We start from the raw sequence: 8,825 nt of genomic DNA, 5'->3' as shown, positions 1-8,825 counted from the left end.
ACCTGATGGCTTCTTGGTCAATAAGATCTGCATGGTTTATAGGAAATATGTTAATAGAGTTCACTGTTGACATTCTACAGGCTGTATTTTAAGTGGATATATGAATGAATCTAAGTACCTATAAATGTGGTAATCAGTTACAATCCCCACCTTAATTATGTAATGTATTTCCCCAAAGAGTTGAGACACCAGAAACCAAAGAAACGTCAGGCCTTAACAGACAGGAACAATAGTCAAAAACTAGTGTTTAGGTAGAATGAAATGTACTACAAGTAACATACCCATAGTTTCCACTGTTTAGCCCATGGTGATAATTACAATCGAGTCATCATCTTCCATTTTGCATAAGTTAGACTTGCCTCCAGTAAAGCCTTGGGTCAGAGAGCTTTCACTATGCAGTAACCTATAGGATGATTTGCACAATTTGTGCACAATTTTATTACTAATAAGGCTTGGTGGCACAACTACCAGGGAAATAAAAATGCTGATGTGAGGAATTTTGAAGTCAAGGGATTTAACGGACAAAGTAAGAGGGCACTCTCAACAAACATCGAATAAGAAACTCTAGACATTCAAGGTGAATGTGAATCATGGGGCTGTTTCCTTCGGCCTCTTGCTTTTAGTCAGCCTATGCATGATGGTTTCTTGTTTACTTGGTTTACCTGTTTTACTTGGTTTACTTGTTACTTGGTCTTGTTTACGTGTTAATTTTAACAAGTAATTCACAGGTTGACTTTGGTCCTTGTACTTATATGCCACGCACACTTGTGTTCTTTCTCTTTCTCAAATCCATCATTCACTGTTTACCTCATTGTTGTTACTGTTTCCTCTGCCTGGAAAACTACTGAGCCAGAAATGTAAACGGCCATTTCTTCTTTCCAGAAGTAACAGTTCAAACATTACTAGTTCAGTAAAGATTTTCCTAATTATTTAAAATACTCCAACCTAAATCAATGTGTTTTATTGTCAACATAAAACTTTTCAGTATCTGAAATTATCTTTTTTTATTTCATTAATTATGTGTATATTTTCTCACCATCAAATCTACACTTACATACACACAAATATACATACAAACACAGGTGCATACACACTAGGATATTGCTCATGGATCTTTTGTTTTGCACATGGAAGCATATAGACACCATTTGATTTTACAAATGTGAACCAATGAAAAGTCCTTTCGTCTTTGAATATAATAATTGAGGACTGTTACTCTAAGTATTATTAGATGCTGAAAATATAGTAACAACAAAGATATATCCATAGAGCTTACATTCTTCATTTTTTTCTCAAACACTTACTGGGTGGAACCTACTGATTATTAGTATTTTAAAGATGAGTAAGAGAAGCTCATAGGCAACAGGATAAAAATTTTATTTAAAGTTATACACAAATAAGTAGAGAACCACTAAAGAGACCATATTCACTTGGAAGTAGGATGGAGGAGTGGTTGAGCAGAGATGGTCATGACCAGGCTCCACAAAGGACCTGGCCTTCAGAGATATTAGAAAGTGTTGAAGCACTTGAAGGGATAACCAGCATTCTAAGAATAAAGAATACTATAGAAATAAAACAAATAAGAATGAAAGTATATTTTTTTTGGAAATGAGAGTAATGGTTAGACTCAAATGCAGAGATGGAACTTTAAAAAAAGGTTTTTATGTGTCCTTCATGTTTCTTGTGCTTGAGATCTACTAAGATCTTTGTATCTATGAGTTTGTAGTTTCTATCAAATTAAGATTATTTCTGTTATTTCTTCACATTTTTCATAATTTTTACCACTTCTCATAAGCTGCATGAAGTCCCACAGCTTACTAATGCTCTCTTCATTTTTTTCTTCAGAATATTTTTTCTGTTTTCTTTTTGTTGATTTCTAATGTTGTGTCTTCAAGTCTACAAGCCTTTTTTCTGCATTGTCTAATCTGTTGTTAATAACCATATAGTACATTTTCCTCTCCAAGCATTGTGTTTTCTCATCTTTAAAAATACACTTTTAAAAAATACATATCTTTCTTGAATCTACTTAATATGTTCTATTTTTCTTTTACCTTCTTGAACACATAGGATAGCTGATTTAATGCCCTCATCATCAATTATACTATTTGTCTCATTTCTGAGTCTGTTTACCTGATTCATATTTTTTCATATTACGGGTTATATTTTCCTGCTTCTGTGGATACCAGACTTTGAATTTCACTTTGTTGGACACTGGATTTTAAAAAATTTTCTTTAAATACTTTTCATCTCTGTCCCTGAATACAATTAAATTACTTGGAAAAGGTTTGATGTTTGTGTGTGTGAGAGACTTGCTTTAATGTTTTGTTAGATAAACCAGAGTAGCCTTTATTCTAGGGCCACTTGTACCCACACACTACAGAGGCAATGCCCTACCGAACACTCTACATGCTACTCATGTATTATGAAGTTTTTCACTCTGTTGGTAGGACCACAAAATATTTTCAGTTCTGTGTGAACTCCAAGGATTATTATCTATGTACTTCATTTAGGGTGTTCTTTTCTTGGCCTTGTGTAGTTTCCTAACACACACATCATGATCAACATCGAGCTGAAGACTAGAAAGGGTGTCTCTGTAGAGCTCCCAACCTCTCTTACTCTGCCCTCTGAACTCCAGTTGCTTGTCTTCACCTCATGGAGATTTAAGGTCCGCTTAGGTTTCACCTTCCTGTGCTTTCACCTGAAAAATCTCCAAGGAGCAAACAGGTGCCATTTTAGGTCTCACTTCATTTATTTCTTCCCTTGAGAATCAATATCCTGTGCCTGGTGTCCAATGTATGAGAAACATTGTTAAGTATATTTTGTCTAGTTTATTAGTTGTTTTAGGTATGAGGATAAAACCACTCCCTCTTACTGCATCTTGGTCGAATCTAGAGTTTTATGCTGAAGACTTGAGTTTATATTATTCTTACTATAAAGGTAATGAGAGTCATATAAAAAGCATCATGATTAAAAATAATTTCAAAGATCATTGTTTTCACTTTGTGAAAAATTACTTGAAGGGTGTAAGGGTTGTGGGGTACTGGAGTGTATTTGTGAAATTATTGTCTAAATATGCAATAATAAGTGAGAGCTTGTATTCTCAACTAACGTATTAAATATTGAATCTCACAACTTATCCTCTCTAACTTATTGCATCTCATACCAGTATCATCAATAATTCAGAACCCAGAAAAAAAAGTCACATACTTACAGCCATATAGTCAACAAAAAATAAACTGAGGAAAGGATACCCTATTCATTAAACGGTGCTTTGAAAAGTGGATAGCCATATGTAGAAAAAAAGAACTGGTCTCCTATCTCTCACCATAAACAAAAAATTAACAAAAAGATGAATTAAAGTCTTAAATGTAAGCCCTGAAACTATAAAAATTTCAGAAGAAAACCTAGGAAAAATTCTTCTGCACATTGTCCTAGGCGAAGTGTTCATAACTAAGACCTCAAAAGCAAATGCAACAATAACAAAAGTAGATCAATGGGACTAAATTAAACTAAAATGTTTCTTCACAGCAAAAGAAATAATCAATAAAATGAATAGAAAACCTACAGAATGGGATTTGCAAAGTATGCATTCAACAGAGGACTAATATCCAGAATCTACAAGTAACTCAAACAATTCAGCAAGAAAAACAACAAACAAACAAACAACAAAAAAAGTGGACAAAGAACACAAGCATCTTCCAAAAGAACACATACAGTTGGCCAAAAAGACATATTTTTAAAAAGCACAACATGACTAATAATCAGAGAAAGGCAAAATACAACCACAATGAGGTGCCATCTTACATCAGCCAGAATGGCTATTATTAAAAAGTCAAAAATTAGCAGATGTTGATGAGGATGCAGAGAAAAGGGAATATTTAGATACTGTTAGTAAGAATGTAAATTAGCACAACCTCTATTGAAACAGTATGGAGATTTTCAAAGAACTAAAAAGAAAACTACAATTCAATTCAGCAATCCCACTACTAGGTATCTACAAAAAAGAAATCATTATATGAAAAAGATACCTGCACTTAGAAGTTTATCGCAGCACTATTCACAATAACAAAGATATGGAATCAACCATCAGCCTAAGTGTCTATAAGTGTACGTCTACATAAAGAAAATGGAATACTGCTTAGGCATAAAAAATGAAATCATGTATTTTGCAGCAACAGGAACTGGAGACCATTATCTTAAGTGAAATTATTCAGGAAAAGAAAGTCAAGTACTGCATGTTCTCATGTTCTCAATTATAAGTGAGAGCTAAATAATATGTATACATGGATATAGGGAGTGGAATAATAAACATTGAAGTCTCAGAAAAGTGGGAGGATGAGAAAGAGGTAAAGTATAAGAAGTTAACTAATGGATACAATGCACACTATTGGGGTGGTAGTTACATTGAAAGCCGAGACTTTATCACTATGCAAAAATTCACACAACAAAAATGCAGGTGTACCCCCATATCTGTTTTTAAAAGTGAACATTCTTCTTTAACATATTTTGGCTTTACACATTCTGCTTACTAGACTACACATTTCTATTCCTCTCAGTGTATTTCTACCATGTCATATTTCTCATCTAAGCACAATAGTACAAGCACTTCCTACAAACCAGGTATGTACATTGCTTATTAGCAAGTCGAAGTGAGTTTCTTTCCAGATTCTCAGATTTTAAAAACAAAACGCTAGTGTCCTTAGAGGGGTGGGAAGGAATGCATACACAGTGATGTATTTATGAGATTCTTATGTGTTTGTGAATATAAAACAGTAAGAAAGTTTTCAGTAAGTCCCAGAAATCAACCTATAATTAGTTATGACACATATAGGAGGGGCTGGATACGACTTTAAAAACTCAGTAAGAAAGTATTTAATGATGTTTGCTTAAGCCTATAAAACTTTCCAAAGCATTGCTCATCTAACAAGATCAGTGCCACAGAATGAGTTAGATTTTATTGGATGAGCTAACAGTTTCCTGTGAAATGAGAAGTTAAGGACTGTGCTTATTAAGTCAAATATTCATATAATAAAGTAATTTAGGTAATTGCCATTGTTGCTCTGACCTGAGATTTGTGAGATTCTTTCTACTACTACCATTTTCGTTGCTCAGCAAATGACCTCATATACTTTTGTGGCAACAAAATTGAGAGTTAATTTTCTTCATTTCTCACTACTAGTTTGTTGGCATCCACTCTTGTACCCTTACTCCATTCCTGAATATCAATCCATCTCTGACTGCTATATATCTCCTATTCTCATTTCATCCCCTTAGAAATTTTTAGATTAAAAAGTCATCTTGGTTGTATTCTTTTTTTAATAATTTAATTCACAAACTATATTTCCCCAAGTGTTTTAAATTATTTATATATCCACATATATATATATATATATCCACATATACATATACACACATTTATACAGTATATAATTTTTAATATTAGAACATGCCTTCCCCTAGTGGAAAAGCGTGAGTTTCTAAAGCAGCAGAGATACATGGACTGAGCCTAGTTCACATGTTTTCTGTTCTATCTTTGTTGCTATGGTTTTTGTCTTGATGGGGCATTTAGTTTACAGGTCACCACATTTCTTATAATTTCTATTATCCTATCACCAGGTGCTTTACACCAGACTGGACTCTAGACATTTGATTTTTTAAAAAACTTTACTATACAGGCCAAAGTTGTTAACCATTAAATATAACAAATCTCCAATAACATTCTAATGTAAATTTGGTTTTAATTTAAGTTCTTGATCCCACATCCCATTTATTAGCACTAAGTATGTGTCACTCATTGCCTTATAGATTGGGAATACAATAAATAAAAGACTAAGAATACTCCTACTCTCGAGATATCCCTACCCTAAAGAGATAAAGAAAAAATAAAAGGTAACAATTATTAGTTCTTTGGGAAAAATTAAACTATTTATAAAATGTGTGTTACTAGCCAAACATTCATAGCAAGATTGGTAGTTATGAAATATCTATGTTGGTGCATTAAAAAAAAAAGAAGAACGAACTCAAATCAGCTACCAAGCTGTGTAACTTAAATGACTAGACAAAGAAGGGCAATCTAAATTCAAAACTAACTGAAGAAAGGAAAAAAATAATGATGAAAGCAAAGATGCATGAAATAGAGACAACAAAAACAACAGAAAAAATCAACAAAACCAAAACATGGCTTTTCAAAATGATAAAGCTTTAGATATATTGACTAAGAGAAAAGGAGAGCTCTCGGATTACTAAGATCAGAAATAAAAGTTATATATTAATATGAATCTTACGGAAATTTTTGAAAATTAAGAGACTATGAACAATTGTATGCCAACAAATTAGATTAACTAAATAAAATGAATAAGTTTCTGGAAACACAGAATCTACCAAAATTTAAGGATGAATAAATAGAAAATCTGACTAAACCTATAACTACAAGATTTAATCAGTAATCAAAACCACCTATTGAAGAAAAATTCTTGATCAGATGACTTAACTAGAGAATTCTGCCAAACATTTAAAGAAGAATTAACACCATTCTTTCCCAAACATTAAAAAAGAACACTGTCTAACTCACTCTATGAGCTCTGTATTACCCTGATATTAAAGACAGGTAAAGAGAGTACACAAAAAAGGAAACCACAGATCAATAACATCTGTGAATATTAATGCAAAAATTGCTCAACAAAATACTAGCAAACCATATTCAGCAGCATATTAAAGGAATCACATACCATGATCAAGTGGGATTTATTCTTTGCTGCAAGAATGGTTCACCATAGAAAGTTCAGCCAATGAAATACACTAAATTAGTAGAAAAAAAGGGAGGAAAAAAGCTCATGATCATCTCAATTGATGCATATTTGACAAAATTCAACATGACTTTATGATAAAAACACTCAATAAACTAAGGATACAAGGAAGCTTTCTCAACTTACTAAAGGCCTTATATAACAAACTCAGAGCTAACATCAAACTCAGTGGATAAAGAATGAAAGCTTTTTCCTTATGAGAGGAACAAGATACGGATGTCTATTTTTTCTACTTCTATTCAATACGGAATTGGAAGTTCTAGCCAAATAAACTAGGTAAGAAAAAGCAATAAAATACATCCAAATTTGAAAGCAAAAATTAAATTATTTCTGTTTGCAGATGACATGATCTTATAGGCAGTACCCTAAAGATGCTGTAAAAGAACTTTTAAAGCTAATAAAAATATTGAAGTTGCAAGGTACAAAATCAACACACAAAAACCACTGGTGTTTCTCCACATTAACAACAATCCCAAAAAATGAAATAAGAAAAGTTCACTTACAATAGCATCAAAAAGATTAAGATACTTAGAAATAACTTTAATAAAGATGTGAAAGCCTTGTATATTGAAAACTACAAGTTCCATCCTCTTCCACTGTCCCCGTGGTTCTCAGTTCCTTTGTCTGCCGGAGGACCGGGAGTGGCCAGGTAGCTCAACCTCACCAAGGCTTTTGGTGCACTGGGGCCTGCAGGCACCCAGCACTTGTCCTGCCAATGGCAAATGTGCCCAAAAGAAGGCCAACTCAGCCTAATGTAGGGGCTGTGAGGGAAGAGCCCAAGATCTGCCTAGTTGTCAGGTGAACCTGCTCCCGCAAAAGTGGAAACAAAGCCGAAAAAGGCATCAGGAAAGGATAAATCTTCAGACCAAAAAAAGTGAAAAACAACAAGGAGAAAGTGGGAGCAAAGAGAAAACAGGCCAAAGCTGATAACCAGAAACTATTTACCTGCTTAAAATGGAGAAACTAAAACCGAGAAGAGTCCAGCTTCTAATGAAGCCAGAGAGAAAGAAACCAGGTCTGATTAAAACTATATACCGTGTTTTATCAGTGGTCCTTGTCTCTCTACATGTACAATCCAAAGGAATATTTTAATCAATTATTTTGTAAATGCAAGTTTTTTAATAGCTCTAGAAACATATTTAAGAAGGAGGGAATCCCACCTTCACATTATATAAGTGTAAGTGCTTTTTATTTAAGAGGTGAAATGGTTCACTGGTAGTTATTTTTGGGTACAACCAGAAACTAGTGTGGGATATTGAATTATGGGAGGCTTTGACTATCTTAGACGTCAGTTTAACATTCCATAAATGGGGGGTTAATTTTTATATCCTCTAATACAACGCATACACTAAATGGTAATATGGAGTCACAGTCCTGCATTTAATGTCTTCAATATTTTAAATTACATCTATTCCCATGTTGTTTTTTGTAGAATTGTTTGTTTCCTGAAGAAAATCACTCTTGATTATGGTTCTCCCTGTCAGAATTGTGTTCACTCTGTAACATCTTTTTGGTCATGGTAGTCCTGTTTTCCTCACAACTTTGTCAATGTGCTGTGAAAGATTAAAGTTTTGAGTACATAGTATGTGCATTAGATTGTGAATTGGTGGAGTATATGTGATAACTTATTAACATGTGAACATACTGGGACTTTATAGCCTCTTAAGGAAAATTTGCCTCCAAATTTTAAGTTAGAAAGCCACTGGAATACCTTTTTTAAAAAAATCACAATGCATGGCTGTTTAGATTTTCAGTTTATATCTTAAGAATTGTGTACAAATTGAAAGGTCTTTGTATTGACCTTCAACACATGCAACAAAATGTCAATTATGAAAGAAAACTACAAATCACTGTGATAGAAACTAGAGAAGACATAAATACCTCACAAGACAACTTCTACTCATGGATTGGAAAATTTATTGCTAAGCTGACAATACTAACCAAAGTGATGTAGAATGATTCCAAGCAGACACATAACTGTGCTTTATTACTTGGATTCTTTTAGTATGCTCACCAAAT

The 8,825-nt window shown here is 33.4% G+C and overlaps 1 pseudogene; it reads left to right on the top strand.

Moving 5' to 3' along the window:
- Positions 1–1,441: 1,441 nt before the first annotated feature.
- On the top strand, positions 1,442–8,141 carry LOC105539003 (annotated as a pseudogene).
- Positions 8,142–8,825: the final 684 nt, after the last annotated feature.

Source organism: Mandrillus leucophaeus, unplaced genomic scaffold (genome assembly GCF_000951045.1).
Source record: "Mandrillus leucophaeus isolate KB7577 unplaced genomic scaffold, Mleu.le_1.0 Scaffold1036, whole genome shotgun sequence".
NCBI classification, from domain to species: Eukaryota; Metazoa; Chordata; class Mammalia; order Primates; family Cercopithecidae; genus Mandrillus; species Mandrillus leucophaeus.
This window is presented reverse-complemented; position numbering and strand designations above follow the sequence as displayed.